A 12083-nucleotide genomic window follows, 5' to 3' on the forward strand; every position below is an offset into this window, starting at 1 on the left:
ACACTTTATAAACTTGACCATTCAGGGACCTCTAGTGGATGCAATGGTTGTTTGCTCTCCAAATAAATAGATTTTACTGAGTTGGAAATCTTTTTGAATTAGTATATCTTGAATGGATTTTCTATTTGGTGGATAATACTGGAGTTTCACACTGAGTTTGTTTAGCTTCTGGCAGTCCTGTGGAAGTACATATGCTGTTGTTTACAGATAATAATTATGAAAATTCATCAGGTAAAAGTATACATTAAAGTATATAAAGAATAATTATTGCCTTTCATATGTGTCATTTGCAGTCACCTTTGCATATTTTCTACACATTCGTGGTATTCCAAGAATAAGTAACAATATATTCATATGCAAAAGAAAGCACAGTAGAAACAAGCAAGTGGGAAAAATGGAATTCACAATGCAGAAAAGATTGTACAGACAGACATTACATTTCACCTCAAGGCCAAATGTCTCCCCTTTGCTGTTACCCTCCAGAGGCTCAATGTCAACATTTGGGGAACTTAGTGCTGGGTTTCTTATTTCTATGATGTATGAGCTAAATCATCCTACCAAATATTTGGGGTTCATTCACAATGCTGAATTTGTGTGTTAATGTGAGCACTGTTAGCATTCTGCCTTATGAACTTCACAAATGATGTGTCTCTCTGTTAGTGTGCTTTGCTTTCTGGCCCCTGAAATCAGATAGCACATCTAATGTTTGACATTTCAAAGCCCCTTGAGACCCAGTGACTACAAGGGAGAATACTGCAGGTAGAAGGAACTACATGGAAAAAGACATGAGGTTGAGAAAGTGTGTTCAGACAATAACATATCTACATTTTGTTTAGAAAATAAGGTTTATGTTGAGAAGTAATGGCCTATAGATTTATGGCGCACTTTTAATGCCAAACTTCTGGAAATTGAATTTATTCTGTGTAGACTAGGGGTAGCCGAACGATGGCCCTTGGGCTAAATCTAGCTGGCTGCCTGTTTGTGTAAATAAAATTGTGTTAGAACACTGCCAGGCTCAATCGTTTACAGATTGTCTATGACTGCTTTCATGTTACAGCAGCAGAGTTGGGTACTTGCAGCAGAAGCCATATGGCCAACGAAGCCAAAAATACTTGCTATCTGGCTTTTTACAGAAAAGTTTGCCGACACTTAGGCTAGGCAATGGGGAGTTGAAAATATGCAGAAGAATGACAAATCAAAGTGGTATCTTGTGATAATTATTCTAAAAATTGTTAGTAGGAGATTTGAGAGTGAAAGATTAATTAGGAGGCTGTGGAGTATAATGCAGATGTTAAAAACTAAAGTAGTAGCAGTAACAATAGAATGGAGGAGACAGATGAGAGAAATGTTGAACCAGTAGAATCAACTCTACTTGACAACAATTGCAATGGAAGAGCTGAAAGTAGAGTTAGATGATGATTTTATTCCTGAGTAACTAGATGATGTTAGTTTTATGAAGTAAGATTAGCAACATAGTGGGACGATCAGATTTTAGAGGTAAAGCTAAGACTCTGTAAGTTTTTGGACATGTTGAATTTGATATGTCAGGGTGACATCCAGGTAGAAATGTCCAATAGCTGTGAGTTTGGGGTTCAAAAAAGAGATCTGGGCTGGAGGTTGGGAATTCTAAGTTGTCTACATGAAAGGGATTTATGAAGCCAAGGAGCAATCGAGCGTGCTGAGAAGAGAATGTCAGAGAATAGCAACATATGCAGTTAGAAAGAGGAGACAATGAAAGTACAAGGAAGCAGCCCAGCTGGGAGAGGGAGCGGATTAAAGGAAGAGTGAAAGTATGAAGTATTCTAGAAGCTAAAAGAAGAGATTCGAAAAAGAAGGTATTGTCAGCAGCATCAGAACTGAAGTGTCTGGGAACTTGAGGGATAGGAAAATAACTGGATTTTGCAGTCAAGAGCACATTGGTAGACTTCAAAGAGCAATTTTGAAAAGGTAGGAGCAGAAGCCAGGCTTCTAGAAATTAAGACATAAGGGGACATAGAAAGAATAGACCTTTGGGGGGATATGGCTAAAAAGGAAGGGGAAGAGTTGCAAAACTGTTTGAGAGGGTAAACTGTCTCACCTCCCTAAAGCCCTCCCTCAGTCCTATTACCCTCTCACATCCTACTATGCTGAGAGAAGAGACGGGGTGGAACTGGAGGGAGGACAGGACCTTTTTCTTAATGACCTATTTTTGCCTAAGGAATAGGGCCTAATGGATGCTTACTGGAGATATTGTAGGTAAAAATCCTGCATCGAGTGGGAGAGTCAAGTAGACGATGCCTTCCTTATTTCCTTCCATTCAGATATTTTGGATTCTATGGCTAAGCGGAGGTAGTGAGGTTGTCTTGAGCACCAGTAAGGCACATTTAGAACATGGTTGCCAATGGCTCAAGTCCATACCTGTACCCATAATGAGACAGAAAACTCAGCTTGCTTGATAAGGTACCTTATGGGGCACACAGATTAAGTGCAGAAGGCAATGGAAAAGGAGCTTGTGCAAAAGAGAGCCAGTTCCTGTAAGCATCCCTCTCTTTCTCAAGACTCCCCTGCATTTGGGGGATCTAGAGCTTTGTGTACTTTGCATTTTGGGGAAGCGTTGCTTGGGGGCTCCATGTGTGTATTATACATACTGGAAAGAACTGATTTTCTAGTCTGCCTTGCTCAAAGGCCAGTGAGTCAGACTACATTGCATTGGCCATCAGGATTAAGACAGCATCAGTTGGGCCATAGGAAAGCAGACAGTGTAAACTGTCATTATATAGCATAAGTTAAAGTTGCAGAAGTTATGAGGAAATGAGCACATGGGAGGCATAAGACAGCTAAATTTATAACCCAAACTCAGATATTTTCCTGGCTTTAAAATTGGAATGTCTGAAGAATGTCTGAATATGTCTCCGGAGAGTCAAACCAGGACTGATGGGGAGGGAGTTTGAGGGAAGCAGAATTTCAGCTCGACATATGGAAGAGCTTTGAGGCTCCTAGGACACAGTATTCCAGGAATTGTAAACATTTCCTGCAGTTGGAAATCTAGTGGTGACTTCCCTTCTGGCATGCACTTGGGGAGCATGCACAGACAGAGCACTGTGCTGGGAGTCGGGGTTTATGAACCATGTAGGCTGAGCTACCATTCTGTGGGCCTGTTCCCCTGTTTGCAAATTGAGGGTGGACTAAACAACTCCAAAGGGCCTTCCAGCTCTCATATTCCAAGATTCAGTTTTCTTGGTAAGACACAATAGTACAATGGCCCCCCATTTTTTTTTGAGGGGGAAATCTGATATTTCAGTCATTTTTCTCTTTAAGAGTAGGCTTCATGAAGTAGATCTTGTTGTAACCCTCTCTTTTCCCATTAAAGTTTCAAAAAAACACAAGGATTTGAGATGCTGTAGTTGAATTAAAACATGTCTCTGAAAAACAAAGATTGACTAAAACTGTGTCAAATGGTTAAGAACACAGAATCTGGAGTAGAGCTGAGTCAAAACCCTGACTGACTCCTAAGAGCTGTGCAACCTTGGGCAACCTGCTTACTCTTCATGAGCTTCGGTTTACTTGTCTGAAAAATTGGGGCGAGAATAGTACTTATATTTCAGAGCATTGTCAGAAGACTCTAATGAGATCACAACATTTTTTGGAGGGCTGTGGAGTGTGGGAAAAGATCCCACAACTACCTTTGTTCAAAGTAAGGTCAGGGCAAGTTCCTGATTCATTTCCGAAAGGATCCAAAATCTTAACAGGAATTGTAATGGGCACACAGAGGACAGGAACAAGTATGGCTTTCCAAGACCCCCAGAATCCCAGTCCAGCTGCTGGGGACGCTGTCTCACTCAAGATGAAGTCCAGTCAGATTTCTGAAGCTTCATTTTTGTGCTATTTCACAGTTCTTCTATTTTTGTATGTTATATCCTGCAACCTTGCTGAACTTACTTGTTAGTTCTATGAAGGTTTTTTTTCTACATAGTATTTTCTACATAGACTATTATGTCCTTTGCAGATAGGGGCAGTTTTAAGTTTTATTTTGATCTTTAAGATTTGTATGCTTTTTCTTCTCTTTTTGCACTGTCTAGAATGTCCAGCACTATGTTGAATCACAGTCCTTTTATATTCGGGGCTTATTCCAATGTTCCCGAAGAACTGACTCAGAGAGCCTACACACTAAATATTCCTAAATATTTCAAGGAAGGGTTAGAGACATCTGGCCTTTCCTGGTCCTTAGGCCAAAGCCAAGTAACAGCTTTTCAAAACCAGCTTAAAACAGAATCAGGGGTTCCCGAACAGTTCCTCTGCCTCTAGCTCTGTGGCACTTAAGCCCATTTCACCACAGGAAAATGTGTGTAAATCACTTGGAGTGCCCAACAATAATAAGCATCAAATAAATGCTATTTGCTATTATTATCATGATCATTATCGTTATTATTACTACTAGTCCAGGACTTCTCAGACTTTAATGTGCATACAAATCACCAGGGGCACTTGATAAAATGCAGATTCCAATTGGTAAGTTTGAGGGGATTTTGCATTTCTAACCAGCTCCCCAAGATGCCAAAGCTGCTGGCCTGAGGGCCAGACTTGGAGTGGAGATGTGTGTAGACTAGAGGATCTTTATTATTCAGTCTGCTTAGCACCCTCTTTCTTGGGGGAAAATACCCCTCACTAGCTGATTATGAAGATTCAGACCTCTGACAGGGCTCAAACTCCTCCTGCTTCTCATTGGTCCATGTCACCTGAATAATTAAGCAGGGAACACGGACCTTTTTCTTATTGGCCTGTTTATGCCTAAGAACTACTCAGAGAGTGGGCATCTAAGCTTTGTTGGCTCAGCCACTTTATCTTGCACAGAGAGATGGTTAACTAATATGAAGAAGTGAAGCTTTGGTGGCCAGACTTCACTGACCAGGACATTTTAAACTAAGACGTGGTTGGTATGACTTTGCTCTCCCTGTTATCAGGGTAAAGTAAACACAAATATAATTTTAAGAGGAGTCTCATGTAACATTACTGAGATCAGAACAAGATGATAAACAAGCTACTGTAACTTTTCAGTTTTCAAGGTTACCCTTAGATCCACACATCTGTGCAGTGCATAAATCTTATGAGAGAGGCATTATGGCCAGTCTACTTGCCTCTCTTAAGTGCCACCATCTGCACTAGGACAGAAACTAACCACCATGTGTGAAGACAGCTTCAGACCCCACTCACTCTCCCAGGTTGTTCTGAACCACTTCCTCAACCAACTGGATTTTATCTTGTTTCTGTTCATGGCCTGTTGACCTTGCAATTTGCCTTTACATTTCTGCCTTTGTTTTGCCCTTGGACTTGTGGGTTGGCAGGGATTTCAGTGTTGAACAAGTGAGTGTCAGGGGTCACTGTCGGGAGGGAGGGCTCAGACCTGAGGCACCATATCCCAGCTGAGACTCACCGAGAGACACTTCCAAAAAGTAAATGGGAGGGGAGGGGGGAGAGGAGCAGCAGTGAAGTCATCTTTCTTCTAATGACCTTGAGAATAATTTCAGGCACGTGTTCTTTTCATCTTGTTGTGTTGGCTGGACATTAAGCTCCAAAGAGTAGGAGTTAAAAAAGAGCAGACTGCGAGTCTGGAGTTCTGGGCTTGAGTCCCAGCCTTCGTAACTAGCTCAAGGACCTTGAGTATGCCATTTCTCTGGGACTCATCCCCCATCTCTAAAGTGAAGTGAGGTGATTCTTGGGCTTCATCTCTGTGGGCTCTTTCAGCAATGACAGTCTAGGGTTTTATGTGCTAAGCAGCTACAGAGTCTAAACCCAGTCAGCTCAGTACTTAAATTTCTAATCTGCTGTTATTTTTAAAATTACATTCCTTAGATGGCTTGACTTTTAGGTGACTAATGGCACCTGGGTTTACCCTGGGTCTATTAGCTTTGCTAGTCTGTGAATATACCTACCGGGCAAGGGACAGACTGATTTTTCTTTCTGACCTTTTTGAGAGGAATGTTTTAAAGGCAGGTGCTCTGTTGTTCTCTGTGTCATCATTTACCAACTACTTTCTTGTTGAAACTTGTTAAATTCGAAAACTATTTTTGCAGCCATTTAATTTCTTCCATTAATTCAAATATTGATTTTCCTTTTCCTAGAGACATGAAATAGATGACACATGTTTTTTATCTGAGAGATTTAGGATGCCTTTATGCTTTCTCAATTAGAGCTCTCTCTATTAATTAAAAAGTGCTTACACTAAGGTAGGGTGGATTTATGGAGCTAAACTCCTTTTCTTTCTTCCTCCGCCCCCCTCCTTCCCTCCTCGCCCTACTTCTCTTCTTTCTTTACTTCCTCCCTTCCTCCCTTCTTTCCTTCCTTCCCTCCCTCACTCCCTCTAGCCGAACAGGCATATCGAGTATCTGCTATGTGTCAGGTCCTCTGCTAGATGCTTTTCAATGTGTTTAATCATCACAAAATATTTTTAGGTAGGACTTATTACTGTTTTACAGATGATAAAACTGAGGATCACTGAGGTTAAGTGAGTCATTCAAGCATGTATGATGATTAGTGCATCTTCCCCGCCTATGCCTGCTCTCTCTAGTGTACCAAACCTAAATTAGCCCTCTCTCAAAACTATTTCATTAGATTCTCTTACCTGATTTGTTATGTAGAAACACCTTCTAATATTTGCATTGTAATTTATAAGAATATTATTTTTTCCTCTAGCTTTCTGTAGAAATCTGAGTATAGATGACCATAGCAAAGAAAAGAACTTATTTATAATTATAGCATGCAGAAATAACCTCTGCTAATATTTTAGTGAATGTTCTTCTAGTATGAAACTCATTCACGTATATCATTTGTGCTTCTCAGCAACCCCATATAGCTTCATCTCCATTAAACATCAGAGGAAGCTGAAGCTCAGAAAGGTAAGGAGCTTGCCCAAAGTATAAAGCTGGAATGAGGTTGACCCTAGACTCACTCCTAAGGTTGACTTTGGTCCAGAGTTAATTTTACCACATAAACAATTTATATTAAGGGCAGAGAAAGGAGACCTTCTCAGGAATCACTTATCCTTGTCATCTGAGCAGATGTCAGTATTTGGTAAAATGCAAATCCTGTCAGAGCCCCACCAGTGATTATTTGCCAAGCACACAAATGAAGCCAATACTCTTTTGCAGTTCTAGGAGGAGATCAAAGGATGGCCTTCAAAAAGGATGCTTCGTTAGCAGTGTCCAGTGGACAGAAGTGGCTCTGATGCCTTGTTTTTTCTGTAGTCATGCCCCAGTTGTTTGACCATGCCCCAGCTTACCACCAACTTAGAAGATGTCTGGCCTTGTAGGGGTTTCATAAACCCACTGGGGATCTGAATCCAAGCTGTGGTTTCCTCTAGACACATGTAAATACTAATTCGAATACTTAGGTGTGGCAGGTACTTGAAGGTTACCACCACAGTTGACGGCCTGTGAACAGAGGCCCTTTAAAAATGGGCACTTGGAAGTTAGAGGCCATCATTAAGTGTGCCTCAAGCCTAGTAGCTGTCAGGGTGGATGGCTCCTTCAGCTTCCTTATATGCACATGCATCTCCTCCATTTAACTAAGAATTTTGTCTGCTGGGAAGTGTCTGAAGGCAGGTGCTGTCTGAATTAAGCCCAAATAAAATTCAGGATTTAGATCCCTGGCTATTTTTAAAGATACTTATTCTTTTTAAGTAATACAAGAAATATGTGTCTATTGTGAAAACTTTAAACAAGGTAGAAGCATATAAAATTATAAGAAAGCTCCTGTTCATTCCACGCCTCCCCAGTCTAACTCTTAAAGAATAACCTCGATTGACAGTTTGATGTATGTGCTTACAAACTTTTATCAGGGTACATACCAAATATAAACAAACAAATAAATTTATTTCTATTGAGATATAATATATATAAAGAAAAGTGCACAAGTATTAAGGATATTGCTTCTTTTTACATTTGTGTATACCTATGTAACCACCACCTAGATCAAGATAAAAATAATTTGTATAGTTTTTAAAAACCTAAGCTAGGATAGTAGCATACATGTAGCTTTGCAGTTTTATTTTATCACTTATTTTATCATGTCAGCATATATAAAACTACCAGCTCAGTGCATAATTTATTTAATCATTCCCCTGTTGATAGACATTTAGGTTGTCTCCACATGTTTTACTATTACTAACAATTCTCCAGTGACTACATTTTTGTGCACATGGGTTCAGAATTTTATATAAAAAATATTTGGAGTAGTGACTCTAATAATCCCTAACCTATGCACAGTGTTTTCACGGTCCCAAGAGTGGCCACAGTTGCTATCTTTTTGTCTGCTATTAACAACTGAGAGAGATGCGGGAAGTGTTCTGATTATTTATATTCCCTTCTTGGAGTCAGAGAATGAAGTCAGAGAGGTTGCAAGCTTTTGACACCTACAGGTCTCATGGCTTTGGGTGGAGGCAGGAGCAAAGCTGGTCACAGCTGTGTGACCCCAGATTCCATGACCTCTTTTGTTGCTTCTCAGATGCCTTGTAATAGAGATCTCCAGACTGTTACCAAGTGACCTCTCTGACCAGGAGAGCTTATTCAGTCCAGCACAGAGGTTAAGAAAGAGGGCACTGGTACCAGCCTAACTGGGTTTGAATCCTAACTGGGTTTAAATCCTAACTCTGCTGCTGCTTAGCTGGGTGCTATGGGACCAGCTGTAAGCTGCAGCTTCCTTAACTGTAGAATGGAATGAAACATTACACCACCTCACAGGGCTATAGTCACACTTAAATGAGATAATGCATGTAAATAATTTAGCGAAGTCCCTGGCCCATAAGAGTTCAATAAGTTATTTTAAATAATAGCTTTATTGAGATATAATTCACATGCTACAAAACTCAGCCTTTAAAGTGTATAATTCAGTGGTTTTTAGTATATTCATAGAGTTGCATAATCATCACCATGATATAATTTTAGAATATTTTCATCACACCAGATAAGAAACCCTGTATCCTTTAGCTACCACCCTACAACCCACCCCCCAACCCCCGCCAAAAAAAATAGCCCTAGGCAGCCTCTGATCTACTTTCAGTTTCTATAGATTAATTTATTCTGGATAGTCCATATAAATGGAAACATATAATATGTGGTCTTTTGTGTTAGGCTTATTTTACTTAGCATAACGTTTTCAAGGTTCATCTGTTTTGTACCATGTATCAGTACTTCTTTCCTTTTATTGTAGAATAATAATATGCGGCTAGACCATATTTTGTTTATCTATTCATCAGTTGATGGGCATTTGGGTTGTTTCTACTTTTTAGCTATCATCAATAATGCTGCTATGAATATATATGTACAAATTTTTGTTGAATGCCTGATTTAAATTTTTTAGGTATATATATATATATATATATATATATATATACACACACATACATACATATATATATCATATATATACATATATATAATATACATATGCAGTTTTATTTTATCACATATAAATACATATATATGTACATATATATACACATATATGTACATATATATACATATATAAATACATATATTACAATATGTACATATATATACATATATAAATACATATATATACACACACGTATATATACACATATATATATATGTATTTAATATACACTCTCACTACTCCTTTGGAATATAGAGTGAAACAACATTTATTTTTTCACAACTTTGACTATTTTGGTACTTTATTCCAAAGGTATAAATCATATTGAAGATTAGAAACAGACTTTACTTACTAAATACATATCTGCTTTGCTTAAGACATTTTTCCTCCTCTGTTTCTGATTTATTATATGCTCTAATACGTCATATGTATTAGAAAGACAGGGTGAACCCATTGGAAGAGCTTGAGCCTTAACTCTAAATAGACCTGATTTACGTCGACCTCTCTCATTTGTTAAATACGTGATCTTGGGTAATGTGGGAGGCAGAATAATGCCCCCCACTATGTGTTCACCCTTTAATCTCTAGAACCTGTGAATATATTACCTTCCATGGAAAAAGTGAGTTTTTATATGTAATTAAGGTTATGGACCTTGAGATGGGGAGAGTATCCTGGGTTATATAGGTAGGTCCAGTCAAATCACAAAAGCTCTCAAAAGCAGAAAACTTTTTCCAGCTGAAGTCAGAGAGATGCAGGGAAGTGGAAAGCAGAAGAGACTTGGCAGAAGGGGAAATCCAAGAGATTCAAATCATGAGAGGTACTGGACTCACCTTTGCTTGTTTGAAGATGGAGGGGCAGCGCGACAAAGAACACAGGGGACCTTAAGGAGCTGGAAGAGGCTCCTGGATGACAGCCAGCAAGGAAATGGGAATCCCAGAGCCATAACTGAAGGAACTGAATCCTGCCAACAACCTGAAGGAACTCACCAGCCAGATCTCCCCCAGAGCCTCCAGTAAGGAGTGCAGCCCTGCCAACAACTTGACTCAGCCTCTGAGAGTCTAAGCAGAGGACCTCTTTCAACCATGCCATCCCTGGATTACAATCTTCAGAACTGTGAGATAATAAATGGATGTTGTGTTAAGCTAAGTTCAGGGCAGTTTTTTACAGCATCAGTGGAAAGCTTGCACAGCAAATTACTATTTGTAAATTGGGAATAACATTGCCTACCTTGAAGAGTTGTAAAGATTAGAAGTTACATACTTCAAGTGCCTAACATATAATAGGTACTTAATAAATGATAACTTCATATCCGGAAGCACCAAAATGAGAAATGGAAAGAGAAGAGATGTTAATAGAAAGAAAAAGTGTGTGTGTTCATATGTGAATCTACCTTTGCATAAATTGAGCTGACTGTGTTACACCGACTGGCTGCTGGTTGAGGGTAACAGCTTCAGAACAGCTGCTCACCTTCTACTGCTGAACATTTTAAAAAAATATAGGATGTTCCAGTGATAAGTAATGAAAGGAAGTGTTGTGAGGCAGTAAATATTTAAATGAACTGTAATGAATCACTCGAGATATGGTGCTAGGTGACTGCATCCTTTCTCACTACGGCTAAAACAGCTCTGCTCAGATTTTCTGTTTTTACAGTGAGGATAATAGGAGGAGGAGAAAAATAATCTGTTCATGTAGAACTCTACTGGCATGAACTCCCCAAGGACTGAGAATGACCTCGAGGAATGAATACTAGATCCCCCAGAAACATGGTGAATTCCCAGTCCCAGGGGGACAGCACTGAAAGAGCTATGCCTCTCTCTGATATAAGGGACGAGTTTCCCTGAGTGGATCTTGGGAAGTGAGAAAAAAGATTACAACGTACTTTTCTCTCATGTCCCCTCCTCTACATTCCCACCTTGCCTCTGGCCACAGCCTAGGCATCCTGTGTGTATTAGTCACCTATGGTGCAGTAACAAACAACCTTAAACTCTTGGTGACTTATAGCAATTACTTATTTCTCACTCTTGTTACATATTGGTGGATCTGAGTCTGCTCCTGGCTATGAATTGGCTTCATGTATTTTCTCATTCTAGGACCCAGACTGAAGGAGTAGTCCCTATTTGGTATGTGCTACATTTATGGCCAAGGAAAAAGTTCAAGAAACAGAGCTGCACCATGCAGTTTAGCTTAAGACTTCTCAGATGTGTCCACTAATGTCCCATTGGTCAAGTACAACATCAATGGGGTGAGAAAGTATACTCCTCCCATTTGATGCAGTACAAGTCACATGGCACTAGGCCTCTTGGTACTGATTCTCTGAGGGGTTCTGGGGCTGCACTCCGTGCTCCAGGACCAGGAATCGGCTGGTCATGTGTTTTCAGGCTGGAGGAAAGTACAGCAGTAAGCATTAGGTAGGTGTTCAGGTAGTCAGAGAGGCCTGATCGTGTGACGCAGCAATACTGCCCCAAGGTCTGCCCCAAGGTCTGCAGACCTCAAGACCAAAACAACACCCCAGTGGGAAAGAAATTGGGGCATATGTCATTGGATTTATGTAGCTCACAGGAGTTAGGCAGTAACTGGAAGTAGCCTAGTTGGTAGAATGTAAGTAAATGTTAAGGCCTCAGCTACTACAACCAGGCTATAAGATTAAAGACAAAGTTCTTCATGTCCAGCCATTGGAACACATCTCTCTACATTTCTTGATTTGAATAGAGAGT

The sequence above is a fragment of the Pteropus vampyrus genome, unplaced genomic scaffold, assembly GCF_000151845.1.
Source record: "Pteropus vampyrus isolate Shadow unplaced genomic scaffold, Pvam_2.0 Scaffold686, whole genome shotgun sequence".
Classification (NCBI taxonomy): Eukaryota; Metazoa; Chordata; class Mammalia; order Chiroptera; family Pteropodidae; genus Pteropus; species Pteropus vampyrus.